Source organism: Passer montanus, unplaced genomic scaffold (assembly GCF_014805655.1).
Source record: "Passer montanus isolate IOZ18808 unplaced genomic scaffold, ASM1480565v1 scaffold37, whole genome shotgun sequence".
Taxonomy (NCBI): Eukaryota; Metazoa; Chordata; class Aves; order Passeriformes; family Passeridae; genus Passer; species Passer montanus.
The window spans coordinates 956,187-971,238 of NW_024368485.1; the positions used below are offsets into that span (position 1 = coordinate 956,187).

General features: G+C 45.1%; 1 long non-coding RNA gene across 1 annotated transcript in view; it reads left to right on the forward strand.

The window, feature by feature from the left end:
- Nucleotides 1–9,592, forward strand: part of LOC120506011 — a 50,284-nt gene extending 40,692 nt beyond the window's left edge. Inside the window, exon 3 of the long non-coding RNA XR_005628397.1 lies at nt 9,444–9,592. This is a non-coding gene — a long non-coding RNA (uncharacterized LOC120506011). The remainder of the gene's footprint in view (nt 1–9,443) is intronic.
- The last annotated feature ends 5,460 nt before the right edge of the window (nt 9,593–15,052 follow it).

Consider the following 15,052-nt stretch of genomic DNA (forward strand, 5'->3'; position numbering starts at 1 on the left):
CATGTACCTTTGGGAAAGAGCTCAAGCTGGGGCAAACAGCTCCCAGCCCGTGCTTCACACAGAGAATCCAGAATCAGTTGCACCTTTCTGCCTCCAATCCTGTACTTCTGAGAGGCAGCAAAGCAAAATTAAATCTAATTAACAGCCTCTGGGGACTGGGACGTTTTGTGGCTCTTTGGCTGGCAAATTGGAGCAGCCAAGGATGACTTGGGAGTAAAATCAGAAACAGGATTTGGTACTGAAGCAGAACTACAGAATGGGTTTGGATTTAAAACCACAGCACTTGCACTTTTTGCACAACTTCCATCATCCTAAGTAGCAGAAAACAGCTTTTTTCAAAGGCTTCCTGCTAATGTTGGTTGAAAATTGCATGCTCCTCACGCTTCTAACTTTCTACCTCAAAAATAGTGATCTTTTGATTCTAAATTAGAATGGGGCTATTGTTTAGAAAATTAGGTTTGCCTCCTAAAATCCAAAGACTTTACCCATATTTATTAAACTTTATTATAACCAAAATGTCTCCCACAAAAATGTCAGTCATTGGTTTGTCACAGCCTTTCTCCCTTACCAGTGGAGAGCACCCAGCCCAGAGAGATCACGGCTGCTTGGACTTCTCAGCAGATGGGACTTGCTGCTCTTCCTCATCAGCAGATGTCAGCCAGCCACCAGCTTGCCATTTCTCTGCCTTCAGATCCTCAGGCTTGCACACCAAAAGGTTCCCACATGATAAGTAAAATTTTGCTCACTGCAGCCTGGTGCTAGAACCATGGAAGAGTTTGGGCTGGAAGGGACCCCAAAGACACTTCAGTGAGTCTTTGGACTCACTTTGGACTTCAGGGACACTTCCCACCACACCAGGGCTGCTCAGGGCTCCATCCAGCCTGGCCTAACAGCCAGGGATATGTCCTGACAGTGGGAAACACGCAGATCTGCAAAGAGGAAGCCACAGGCACGAGGTAGGTGGCTGCCACTGCAGTCACGTTTTGAGACCTCGCGGCTCGCCCTGGGACCCACGAGCTGTGTCACGGGCTGGAGGAAACCCCAGGCAGGGACAAGGCAGTCCCACTCACTCTGGCAGCAGCACAGGCAGCAGCATGTCTGCTGAAGTCACACTCAAGCAGTATTTTTAACGTGGCTTGGAAGAACTGCCAGCTCCTCTGCTGCTGAAAATGGGGCTATTTTTAGCAATTAGCTGTATTCAAATGTTCCTTGCACGATCTGCACAGGCAGTAAGTGGTTTAGTAGATTACCAGATATTCCCCTAGATAAAAGCAGTGTTTGCTGTGTTTAAAAAAAAAAAAAGTTAACTCAGATGGAAATCTTCACACTTCACAGTAACAATTCACACTGAGGCAGGGCTGGGAAGGGGATATAACCCTGGGGATTCCTGTTAACATTTGTGTGGCCCCATTCTGAGAAAAACTTGACTATTCAGCTATGCTGCCTGGTTCCTGGTAGTGCTTTGCATTACTATAGCTTCTTTCAGCTCAAAATCTCAGACCTTTCCCTAAATAAGGTGGAGGTGGACAAGATAATCGGTAGGTGAGTGGGATCTATTCCCATCTGGCAAACTCTTGCTGTTGAATGTAGTCCTCAAAAAAAATCCTTTTGAGTTTCCTGGCATGTGGCAGTCTGTGCCTTCCTATAAAGTGTATTATGATGTTAATAATAACCCTAATAGTGGTTAAGAATAATGTTTCTCAGACAGATCTTGCATCAGCCATCAGGCTGCCATGGGGTGGCAGGAGATGGCTAAAATCTGGACATTACATGGACTGTCATGGAATAGGAACAGTGCCTCAGATGGCCCTGATTCTGCAAATACTGGAATTGCTTTATCTCAAAGCTTATGCTTACACTTGAAGTCTGCAGTTGAGGAGTTTAAGCAAAGACACAAGATTAAGCAAGTGTTCAATAGATTTGTTATCATTTTAAGTCCTCTGTTTCAGAGGGTCTGGCATTCAGTACTGCAATGCAATTTTAATGCCTCTTGCTTGGTCTGTAAAGTTGGAGAATTATTTAGCTGGGGAAAAATGTAAAACATTGATTGCATGTATTTGGCAGCTTTCCCTGACTTTGGACAGGGGAGAGCCACAGGCCTGCCAGATTCAGCATTTCTTTGAGTGGAGCATGAGAATGCTGGAGGTAGTGTGTGCTGGAGGCAGCACTCCCATCACCTGGAGTCTTTCAGGAAGGACTGGATGGAAAAAGTTCCTTTCAGTTATAAAATCACCTGTGGAATAGGTTAGCAGAGCTACACCAAGACAAATTCTTTCTTCTGCAGGGCAGGAAAGGGAGGCATAGTCTGCCTTTTATTTCTCCTGATGAGAATCTCTGTGAGTCAAGATTTCCTTTGCAAGCCAATATGGAAACTTTACTGCCTGACATTAAATATTCTAAAGCTGTGCTGAACTGAAAAAAAAAAAAAGTTAATTAGAGCTTCTTGCAAAGGAAATAAAAATGTATATTAGTTAAAGTAGTGACATTTCCTTTTGATAGAAAGCTGGTGTTTCCAAGAGTCTCAGATAAAGGCTAATAGGCAGACTAATCAAAGAACACAGGAACAAGTCCTTATGCAATACCTCTCCCGTCTGTTCAGTACAAATCCATTTGATCTTTACCATTAAGCAAGGGAATTTAGCTTCATATCACAAAAAAAAAAAAAGAATATCTGAGAATAGAAGAGAAGAATTGTGTCCAGGCCACAAGCTTTCTGTCTGGGCTCACAGGCATCTTTCTCCACAGTCAAGTTGCAGTGAGATGTGAAGTTTGTTTTGACCTGCTGTAAAACCTGCCACCAGCCATAAATGTGGGTCTCAGATCCTGAGGATCTCTCAGAACTCAAGGAAGTACCAGAGCCTGAGCCCCAGACTCAAATTTATGTCTAGGACGTGGGGAAGTGCTACTCTGCAGCCCAGCCCTGGATCTTACATTGTCCTTCATAGTTCTCTTTTTTCTGTGTTTCTCTTCTGTTCCTTTTCACCCTCCTCCTATTTATCCTCTTCCTTATCTGCTGATATATTTCTCTGTAGCATCTTGCTCTTCATATTACCAACACCAAACCCCTGCTTCTAAAAGCCAGATGTGATAATTTCTTACTCCCAAAAGCATTGCATCTACCATAGGAGGAATGCTGTACTAGAACTCAGATTTGTGGACAAGATTCACCAGCTGGAGAAGTAGGAGCTCTTGTTTTGATGCAACCAGTGGTGCTCTGATTACCCACAGAGCACAGCATCCATAGGTAGAGTGTGAAAAATGTGTATTTTGTGATTGGCTTTTCTCAGATATTAAAATGAGTATTATATGTGTTATGTTAGAAAGTTATAATGTATAAATTCTTTTAAGTACTGTGTCAAATATAGTTTTAGCTTATAACATAATGTTAACATAGAAACTATGCTATGTCAGATACTTTTTAACTAGCTCAAGAAAGAGATGAGATAATCAAGAAATTCTTCGCACAGAGATAACAGCAACAAGACACTGAGATCCCAAAGAGAAAAATTATTGCCTCCTAATCATGAAGAACTAGTCTCCTTGCAGGCTCCATGGAGTCTGACCATGATTTACAAGATGAAGGGGGGGAAGTTGACAATAACCAGACAACAACCTTTGTTTGAAAAGAATTTTTGAATCATGTATGAGATATATGAATATGCAACAGGCTATTGCTTTTAAGAGTCAATCCTTTGTTAGTGACCCGTGCTTTCAAGAGGTAAGCATCTGAACATTTGTAATTCTTTACTTTTTTATTGTCCTTTATTGTCCAACCTCTGATTGTCCAAATTCTTATTGCTCTAATTCATATTACTCTTTTCATAACCATTTTATTACTGTTAAACTTTTAAAATTTTAAAACAAGTGATTGGCATTTTTCACAAGAGTATCAGGCAGGGGTCAGGCTCAGAAGGGCAGAACCATGCTTTCTGCAAGTGTGGGGATTTTTTTGTAAGTTCTTAAGAGATTAGAGTTCTGCTGCTTGTAAAGCAAGCTGAAGAAGCTGCTTTCAACAGGCTTTCCTCATTACCCAAGAAGGAGATATCCAAAGAAGCATCTGGAAACTTCTGGGGTTGTATCAGGCAGTCCAGTTCCTTCACAGAATGCTGCTCTGATTCTGAGTTCAGGCAATTTCTGTTTCAAATACCCGGTGGATTTTCTTTCCTAATTACACTAATTAGCCTCAATTGAGAATAAAGAATCTGATGCTTCATCTCTGGCACTGCATGTTCCTTGACAGAAAAGAGACAAGCTGGTGTTTGTATCTTTCCCCACGAGGAAGAAAAGTTTGAGCAGGTTTTGAAGCCCAGCGTGAAAACAGGTTTTGCTGCAGAAGTCACTGGAAGTCAGAAAGCCATCCAGAGCAGCTGAGGCCACCAGGGAGGGAAGTGAAGGGAAATGGTTGCAATTTCAGCTTCCCTTCAGGGAGGCACAATGCCACCTTTGTGCAAGGGCTTTCTGGTTTTAGCTACAAAAAGGGATGGGGTGAAGCACTTTGCACGCATCTGTGTCAGACTCCTCCACAATGCACACGCTGAGCTTGAAAATTGAGGCATCCACCCCTGCTTCATTCACTGAGCCTGCTGGACATTTTGCCGTGCACATTAGTGTGAAGAGGATCTCGTGTTGGTTCTCTTTCCTAAAACCTGATATTACAAAATGATGGACAGCCTCAAATTCCATTAAGCTCAATGCATGTGCTCAGTTACTGATAGGATTTGATCTCTAGGCTTATATGCAGTTTCTGTCTCTTTCTCCTTGGTGGCATATCAAATGCCATATTACTCCCTCAGTTCTTCAGCAGAAACACAAGAATTGCTGTTCCATTAAAAAAACCCCAGGAAATTATTACATTTTTTACCATGTGCTGCTATGCTTCAAAACAGAGTCACAGGCTGGGGTGAATGGAAAGGGACCACTGCTGGCCTCTGCTCACATCTAGTCCAGCACCAACAGGATGCTTAGGGCCTCATTCAGCTGAATTTTGAATTATCTCCAAGGATGGAGGTCCCACAGCCTCTCTGTTCAATTACTTCATCACACTCATGATAATCCTTTTTTCTTCACATCAAAACCACAACCTCTTTTTTGTTTCAAATCTATCACCACTCATCCTTCCGCTGTGCACCTCTCCAAAGGGTGTGGCTCCATCTTCTCAAAACACTCCCAATTAACAGAGTTTGTGTCACATGAATTAAAAAAGATGGACAGAGTTGCAGGATGCATATCCAGACTGAGACTTCAGATATTATGACTCCAGCTGAGTGAGTCTGAGCTACTGGCTCAGATCATTGGTTCACTGAGGATCAAAAATGTACAAGAATCATGTTTGATCTGAGAGTCAAACATGGCTCACAGCTTTGTACAGATCAATGAATTCAGACCAGATATGTCACTGGGAGGAGCCAAAGGGAAACCTCTCCAAACAGATTTCCAAATCATTTGTCCAAATTTCTTTTGAAAAACCCTGTAAATGCCCCAACACGTTGTGGGGGCCATGACTGAGATGTCCCTTTGTCCTTCCAGGTGGATTTGATATGTGATGGTAAGTGCTGATCCCCTCAGGAATGCAGATCCCTTTAGAAATGGCAGGTGTGACAAGTCAAAGCCAAATCCAGAGCCAAAGGCTGCACTTCTGTCACTGTGCTCAGCCTTCAAGGGCAGCTCTGAACTTGGCTGCCTGCACTGGTCACCTGATGGCAATGGCAGCAATGTGGGATCATGAGAGAGATGTCCATGAAACAGGAGCTGTGAGTGAGGGGTCTCTTGGGAGCTGTACTCTCCAGCATCTGAAGAGCTGCAGCCAGTCTGCTCTCCTGCTCAAGCTCACACTTTTGGGTGCTGGAGTTACCTTGATAAATGGTGTGTAAAGCAGAGCCAGGAAGGAAATATGTGCTGGGGGTCAGGTTTAAGGATCCTACAGACTGGTTAAGTGTATGTTTGACTCTAGACAGGCATAGCAGACTCGTGCACTTGAGCAAGCTCAGAAACATTGCTGCATCAGGACTAGGGCCTGTTTCAGCAGCTGAAAGCTCAGTCAGAGCTTTCCTGACACCTCAGGCTCTGACCTCTGAGGTGTCAGGAGGCCAAAAATTGAGAAGCAGTAAGAAAGCTATGCCATATGAAAGCTGGTAGAAACCAAAGTGCTGCTGTACGTTTATTTTCCTTTTTTCTTTTTTGTCCTGAGAAGCATACAGTGTGACACTCTGGCATATTTTGATTCCTGGGGATGTAAATAGAAATATGATTCATGATAACTCATTAACACTAGTTGCAGAACAATTAAGCTAAACAGTATTTTCCTTTGGGAGAACCACAACTATTTCATGCCCTAGTTAATTGATTTTTATATGCTTTCCCTTGGCTAGGAAATGCAAGTTCCTTGATCCACATTCCCTGCTGGCTTTGGTCACTGAATTCCTGGTGTTTGAAAAGGAGATAATGAAAGTTATCATATTCCATTTTTTCCTAGAGACTCTCAGTTCAGTGGGGGGTCTGAACATTTCTTGCCATCAGCAGTAACGATGACAGATCTCACTTAATGAGCAGCCACTGAGACAGGCATGCACAGAACAACAAATTAGCAGCTACACTTGCAGCCTTGATAGAAAGAAGACCACAGGACTCCAGGATGTCTCCCAGAGGTCATTGATTTGCTGGTTCTTCAGTGAAATTGATGATTGCTGGTCCCTGAAGTTAGCTGACACTGTAAAGGAGGACAGCTCTTTCCAAAAGCAGTTTGTGAAGTGTAACTGCAGACCGTGGGGTCAGCAGAGGAGGCTGAGAATAGCAATGAGGCCTCAGCCAAAGCTGACCCTAGGGCAGGGGAGAATAACTCCCTAATTCAGGCAGAGCTATAGCAGGGATGAGACAGCACCTGTAGACAAGCCCTGCTGAGCAAACTGTGGGAAAAGCCAAAGGTGGTTTCTGTGAAGCAGCAACCAGTGCATCAAAGAGGGCAAAAGCTGCTTGCCCTCTGCATCACCCTCCCCAGCACTGGACCACAGCCAGCAGTGCTGGGGGAGGTCAGGGGCATTTAAGCTCCTGACTTAAATGCCCCTGACTGTGACCTCAGCAAAGAGGGGCATCCCCTCCTACCCCCTCCAAGAGCTCGGTGTGCCCAGAAATAAGGTGTATTAGTGGCAATACTGGCCTTGTACTGCCCTTGTTTTATTCTGGGTGAAAAGAGGACTCCAGTTTCCAGCACTGCTAATCCTCTGTAAAGTTCACTTGGTGGCTGCAGAGATTGCTGCAGCTTTACTGAAAACATCTTCCTCTGAAATGTGTTGCCTTTGGCCAGGCTGATGTGTTTATCAAGCAGTCATTTTTATCATTGTTTGCTTTATTTTATGCTATCTGTTACCAGTGCCCTGTGTGCTTTTGCTCTGTGGTGTCTTTTATGCATAGTTTGTCGACAAACAGTGCAAATAAAGTTTGTCTGATTGTAGCTGGTTTGCTCTAATTAGGGCAACACTGGAGCATGAGTCCTCAGTGTTAACATTGTTCTCCAGGATGAGGGGAGTAGAGTCAGGGCTCCTGGGCTCTTCTGCCAGCCTTCCCTCTCTGTGCCATCCATTGTGTAAACGGGGTCTTTAGAATTAGAAACCTGAATAAATGAGAGCTACCTGGACTGGGGACTGAGTATTTTGCATATTTGTGAATGCATCAGATGCATTTAGTGTGTTTTTATTAGGACAAAGAAACAAATGATCATTTAATTAGGATATCCCCTAGCAGTAATTAGTCACAAAGGAGAACTAAGATTCCCTGTCATGAATACACAATTCAAAAGAAGACTGCCAATATCAAATCCATGCTCAGAGATACTTGCTGTGTGATTGTAATAGAGCTAAGAAATACTTCAGAAAGCAAATTTTATTAGATAAGTGGTCAGTGCTCCTCATTATGGCATTTACAAGCAGTTCAGAGTTTTCTGAAAGCAACGGGTTTCAGAGGAGCTAGATTGACTTTTTTGCGTGTTATAACTCAGGTAGAAATATTTAGCACTTCCAAATATTGTAACCACTGCTGAGCTCTTAGCTAAACCCAGGGGTCTATAGGCAAGTAGTGCCATGCAGATTTTTGGCAACTGAGGAAAGAGGGCATTCACAGCTTCTGGGACTGGACACATTTCTGTCTGGAGGCAACTGAGAATGAGAGAGAGCCTGTAAGGAGAGTGATGATGACAGCTCTGCCTGGTGTAACAGGAAACCTTCTCAGCAAGAGGCAAGGGAGATGAATTGTGGGGTAGTGTAGCCTCCACTGTCACCACTCATTTGTTGCACCTAATGAATTACTGGAATCAGTCACAGAATGGATGGTCAAAGACCAGAAAAAACATCCTGCTGCTCACCTGGCAGAGCTGCAGAGGACCCAAATAAATGCCTCAGGCCTTTGCCTGACAAAAGGAGCCAGTGTGGGTACAAGCAAAGTTTGCTTTCAGCTGCACTGGGACAGCAAAGTCTCAGCTGTCTGTGTCCATCAAAATCAGGTGGGATTTAGATTTGGATAAATTATGGGGACTAATGGGTCACTAATTGGACCTGTTTCAATGCCCTGTGCAGTTTCACTGCTCTTTAACAGAATGCTGTAAGAAATCCCCATTTCAAAGGTGGATTTGTTTCAGAGGCTGTGGTATCTCTGCAAAGAGCCTGTGCAGCCTCAATCTACCATGGGACTGCAGAAATGTCATTTTTTTCTTTACCCTAATAGCACAATGCTACTGAGAGTTTCATTGGCTACTCTGTCCCCTTTAGCCCTCTGGCTTTTCTGTTTTCTTTTCTTTATTCATTTTCAAGGACCCAAACTGGGAACATATGCAGACTCTCCAGCTGCCCAATTGCTCTCTTATGCTACCCAATATGTATTTTGGCAGCTCTTCTGGGCCAGAGGATGCCCAGACTGATGGCACAGGTAGGGCAGGTATCTGCCACCCCAGGGATGTGGCCATTGGCCCTGGGGTGCTCTCACAGCTTGGCTTTGAGCCTATGTGGAGACAACATGTATTTGGGATTACAGCTTCAGATGGGGAAGCTGCCATCCTTAATTAAACTCCTCTATAAGGCTGGGGATTGGCACACACAGATCTCTGAGCATGAACTTTCCAAATCTCTCTCCTTGTTTCTGCTCTTGAACATTTTCAGTGCTGCAGCTGGTGCCTCCTTCCTTTGGCAGCAGAGCCTGGTACAAGTGGATCCACACAGGCAGGATGGTTAACAGCCCCACTGCACTACAGAGGGGAAAGATGGTGCTTGGGAACACAGGTGGGAGAGCAAGCTAGTGGGCAGCAGCCACACAAAAAAGGTAGCCAGGTAGCCCATGAGGGAGTTTACCATCATTTCTCACAAACTCTGCCAGAGGCTGACTGAATGACTGCGGGATTAGCTCAGGGTTTTGGAGACTCTGCTTTTTCCTTGAGTGTGGTTTCTCATTCTTGTTGGCAGGTAGCAGAAATCAAGAATGGACTGCAGCTGCCCATGCAGCAAGTTCTCCTCTGTCTCCAGCTCCCTGGGCTGAGCATTTCAAGGGAAGGAGCCATGGTGAGACTGAAGGTCATCTCTTCCCCAAGTTATGTCTCCTCACTGTCATCACAAATTAGGTATGGACTTTATCTCCAAAGCTCACTGTTTTATGTCCCTTTTAACATTTGCAATTAGGAGAACTCTAAACAATTCCTTTCAGCATTACTTTGCCACAACATCTGCCTTTGGCTGTAGGCTCCAGTTTAATTAACTTGCCATGAGAACAAATCTCCTTTTACCCTTTTTTAATTTCCCACTCTCTAATTTCATTGCATAGTGATTTGTGTCTCAGTTGCCACATGGGGACAGTAAAACAGGGATAATGGCACAGTCTTTATTCCTATGTGGGGATAATGTCAGGGTGAATAACCTCAAAGCCTGGCAAGCTCCCAGGTACTAACTGTGGCAAGTACTGTGGCTGCCTTGGCTTTGGAATATTATCTTCCCCAGACTCAGGATACTTAGTCACACCACTGAATTTACTGAGAGAAAGCTACTCAGTCCTGCTCCCAGGCAATCTGAAATGCAGTTTCTCCTCTATCAACCCCTCCTCTTTCTACATGTACTTTCCTGGGCATCTGGAAAGCTGAAAAAGCAGATTTATTTGAGGGACTTTTCTAAAGAAGAGAGGAACTGTGGCAGTCATATTTTCTGGAAAAATCCCCTTGCCCAGGATTTCTCTCCTGGGAAACTGTGAAGCCTCCTAGAAAAATGAAAATAGTATTATCTCATTTGCTTCTCCTGTGTTTTGCTGCTTTGGAATGTGGTTGGAGATTGTTTATCCAACAGGTGGTTGCAACCACGGGAAGTTATTAAGCTATTCAAAACATATTTTAGAACGCCCAGACAGGACGAAAAGCCCTCTGATTTATTCCATGGAAAGGAAAGACAGTGGTATGCTCAGTTAGATGGGGGGTGCACAATCTCACATCCCTTTCCCACTGGTGCAGTCTCAGGGATGCCAATGGGATCATCACTTGCATAAGCAAGAAGGCACAGCTGAGCCACAGCAGTGGTTGCCTGTAGCCTCCTGCCTGGATGCAAACAGGGTCATCTCAGCCACACTGATTATGTGCAGTGGCATGAAAAAGTGGGTCATCAATGCAGAAAGGATAACCTAGCACTGAAGGGGTTTTTTTTGCAAAATTCTCAAGCTATCAGATATCAAGCACCAGATAATATAAAGTCTCCTGCAGCAACAAATCCAGGCTTGAGCAAGAACAGTTCTGACTCCCCCACAGGCTGTAAGCAATCGTGTTCCCTGTATATGTCCAACATTTTCTCACCCTTTGTGAGATGCTTAGCAGGGTGGAAATCTTGCAAGGAGATATCTCAAGCATGTGTCAGAAATGGAGCCCAAAGCAAGACAGTCTGGAAGATTTAGTGCTCAGGGTTTTGCCAGCACAATCTGAGGGGAAGCATTTGGTCCTGTGACACTAAAGAGATAACTGATGTCTTCCTGGTACCAGAGTTTGACCTATTTCCCTCTGCCTTTCAGAGGAATCTAATGCAAAATGGCCCAGAAAAGAAAATGTAATTCTTTGTAGTGCCCTGAAGTCACAAGCCAGGCACCTGAATGCTTGACACTGAATTTCACAGTCTGAGACACCCAAAACTGCCAGAGCTGGGATTTCTTGGGCCATTATTTTCTTCTTTACCATTTCTGTGTATTTTGCCTCTGGAGAACAGAAATTACTGGGAGCATCCTACAGGTGAGATTGCAGAAACAGGGGCTTTAAAAAAAATTCCAAATATCCTGACATTTATGATGAAGCCTGCAAAGCAGACCTTTTGATTACACCCCCTTCCTCACCTAGGCTCCTGTCTGCAGCATGGCAAGCTGTGGGAGCCCATGGGCATGTGTGAGATTTGGGTTGGTTTTCCTGGGAAGTGCTGCTCTGTAAGCACCAACAGCCAGTTTGGCATCTCAGTGTCAGTATATGGAGATAATCAAAACACCTCTGAGGACAATTGTGGCATTCACATCCTCTGAAAAAATCCTTTTCTCCAGGATTTTTCTCCTGAGACGCTGAAAAGCCTCAGAGAAAAGGAAAACAATTCTTATCTCATTTGCTTCCCCTGTGTTGTGCTCACATGTGGAATGTGTTTGGAGATTGTTTACCCACAGGTGATTGTTTCACTGGATTCTGCTGTGAATTGTTCTGACTCTTTGGCCAGTCGGGGCCAAGCTGTGTCGAGACTCTGGAAAGAATCACGAGTTTTCATTATTATCTTTTTAGCATTGAGTAAGTATCCTTTCTGTATTCTTTAGTATAGTATAGTATTATTTAATTTAATATAGTATCATAAAGTACTAAATTAGCCTTCTGAGAACATGGAGTCAGATGCATCATCCCTGCCTTCATTGGGACATTCCCAGCAAATACAATAGACAACCACGAGTTCTCTTTGGGTAACAGAGAGGAAAAACAAACCATTGGTCTCTCACGTTGGTGCAGCACTCATCATCCAACAGGATCCCAGAAGTCATCAGTCCACTGAGATGGGAATACTGTTAGAAAGGGATGTGAGGGATCACAAAGGTCTTTCTCTCTTTAAATGCCCTTGCTGCGTGCAGGTTCTGGTAAAACCCAGCAGCTAAATATGAGGGCTTTGGAAAAACTAGATTTACGGAAAGGGATAATGATTCCCCAGAAAAGTGGCCTTGCAGATGCCACTTCTCTCAGCTGGTTACCAAAGCACTCCCTGTTTTGTCACAAAACTTGGTGTCCTCAGTGCTGTTTGTGTTAGCACTGACTCACTGGTCCCCCACTGCCTCGGGATAAAGGGATGTGCTGTGATCCACGTGTCACACTTGGGAAGACAGAGCAAGGCAGCTCTGTTGAGATCAATAGATTTATGTGACTAACATGATCTGGCAACTCTTGACACCACAAATCAGGACGACACTTAGCCCACAGAGGGAATTGCACTGCAATAAGAAGAACCATAACAACGTAATTCCTGCTATTTAGATGTTCCTGTTTCAAAGCAACACACTGGTTGTAGCCAGACAAACTCCTGTGGAATTCTTAAGTAAGGCTGAAAGGGTTAAGTGCCCAGAGCTTTGAGCCTGATCCTTTCAAGCAGAACCACCTAGCCCTTTCAACAAAGAAAATCCACTAAACCCCATTTGGACTAGTATTAATGTAGTATGCATTCATAACTGGGGAAAAAAAAAAGGTTAAAGCTTAGAACAGCCATTTGTTACAGTTACTTTCTTTGCTTGTTTTCATGCTTGCAAGCCTGTGAATATCTGTGCACAGCTCTTCATGACATCTTACAGACCCTCTGCAAGTGTCTAGGCTGCAAGATGCAGAGCAGCATTTTGGTGTTTGGGCTGCCTTTCCTAGGAGTGAAAGTGGCCCCAGCCAGAGGAAACACCAACAAGCAGTCATTGCTCTTTTGCTCAAACACTATAAATAAATAAGATATAAACAAAAGAGCTTTTTTCAGAGAAACTGGACAAATCCTTGGAAGAAAAATTCCCCCCAGGATAATGGCATGCAGGAAATCCTAAACCACAAATCTAGTGAGGCTGGGAAATATTTGGAAGATCAACTAGTGGTTGTTTGTCCTTTCTTATGTCAGCTCCTCACAGAGGCAGGATCAGGGTTTAAACAGGCCATTGACTTCACTTAGGATAACTCTTCCCAGGCAACCCTTAATTGTTTATTTGCTTTCCTCCTGGATGCCCTGGGATGGAGCAGGGTGGCAGCAGTTCTGCTGAACGGGGTGAATGGCACTCCACCTCTCAAACAGGGAAAACCCTTGGCAAAGGTGCCAGGCAGAGTGAGGGGCAGCCCACCAGGTCATGCAGATTAATTCTCCAGATGAATGGTATGGTAGAAGCAGGCAAACCCCTGGCACTGGGAATAATGGGCTCTGACTCCATGATTCAGAAGACTGAGCAATTGATTTATTAAGCTATATTATATTACACTAATACTATATTTAATTTCATAGTAAAGAGATATTGTTCTAAAGAATATTATACTATACTAAAGAAAAATTCATGACAGCCAGGACACAGCTTTGAGTGATTGGCTAACCACTCAAAACAACTTTCACCAGTGTCCAGTTAACAAACCACTTTTGGTAAACAATCTCCATAACACAATCCACAGGTGCAGAACAACAGGAGCAGCAAATAGAGATAAAAATTGTTTTCTCTTCTTCTCTCCATGCTTGTCCAGGAAAAATCCTGGGAGAGAGAATTATGTCCCTCTCTGTTCATAGAATTTGAATACCACAGAATGGGGTTTTCTCCCCATTTTTCCCCAGAGTGGGACCAAACGCACTGATCTGCCTCTGAACCGCTGATGTCTGGACCAAGAGCTCCTGGGAGGAGTGATCAGCAAGAGCAAAGATCCCGCTGCGTGGAGCACCCGGCTGTGTGCTCGCAGCACCATCTAGTGCCGGGCAGAGATTTCTTTTCCTCCTTCCCCAAATCCCCAGCGATGCACCCGGGAGCAGTGATGTACACAGCGATGTATCCTGTCCTGCCGGGCACGGTGATAGTGCCAGGCAAACCCTGCACTGCAGGCTGTGACAGCCTGGAGAAGGGCAGCAGGGGTGTCAGCATCTCAGGCTGTGACAGCCTGGAGAATGGCAGCACAGGGCACAAGGGGTGTCAGCACCTCAAGGTTCTGACAGCCTGGAGAAGGGCAGCACAGGGCACAAGGGGTGTCAGCACCTCAGGCTGGCTGATGTGTGCACCTCCGGGTGACACCTGCGAGCTGCCTCAAGCCCACCCGGGGCTGCACATCCTGCCTTAGTTGAACTCTAATTTCCAAATTTCTATAAAATTAATGACAAATACTTGGCAAGGGTTTGGAGCAACTTCAGCGCTCTTCTCTGCGTTTTTCCAGGGAAGCTGCAGAGCCAATGCCCTCTGCTGATAGTAGAGGAAAATTATCTACCGTGAGTAGGGAAAAATAAAAATACAGATTTAATTTATCAAATCGCTGTTTGATTTTGTCAGCAGCCCCACTGTTACCCCCAGGGGCTGGAGGAAACACAATGACAGAATTGCCGAGGTTGGCAGGGCAGGGCCACCTGGAGCAGGTGACACGGGAGCGGGTTTGGGCTGTCTCCAGAGAGGGACCTCCCTCCAGTGCTCTTCCACCCTCATGTGAGGAAGTTCTTCCTCATGTCGGGGTGGAAATTCTCGTGCTTTAGAAATTCTCGTGCTTTAGTTTACGGCCATCTCTCCTCGAACTGGAGCGACACCGGAACGCCCGACTGGAAGTGGCATCACGAGGCCAGCATTTGCCTGCGGGAGAGCGGCTGACCTCAGGCTCTGTGTCCCTCGGATGCAGGACAGGGACTCGAAGGTGGCGGCGGGACCCGAACCCGGGTCCCTCAGGGCGCAGCACGGGACGCGCCGCCGCGCCCGCCTCCCATTGATACACAAGAGGAACCTCCAGGCCTGCGCAATCGATGCCCGAGCGGCAGATCCGCCCGGCTGGCGAGGCGGGGTGCGCGCTCGGCGCTCGGCTGGCGCTGCCGCGGGCGGGGTCGCGGCGGGC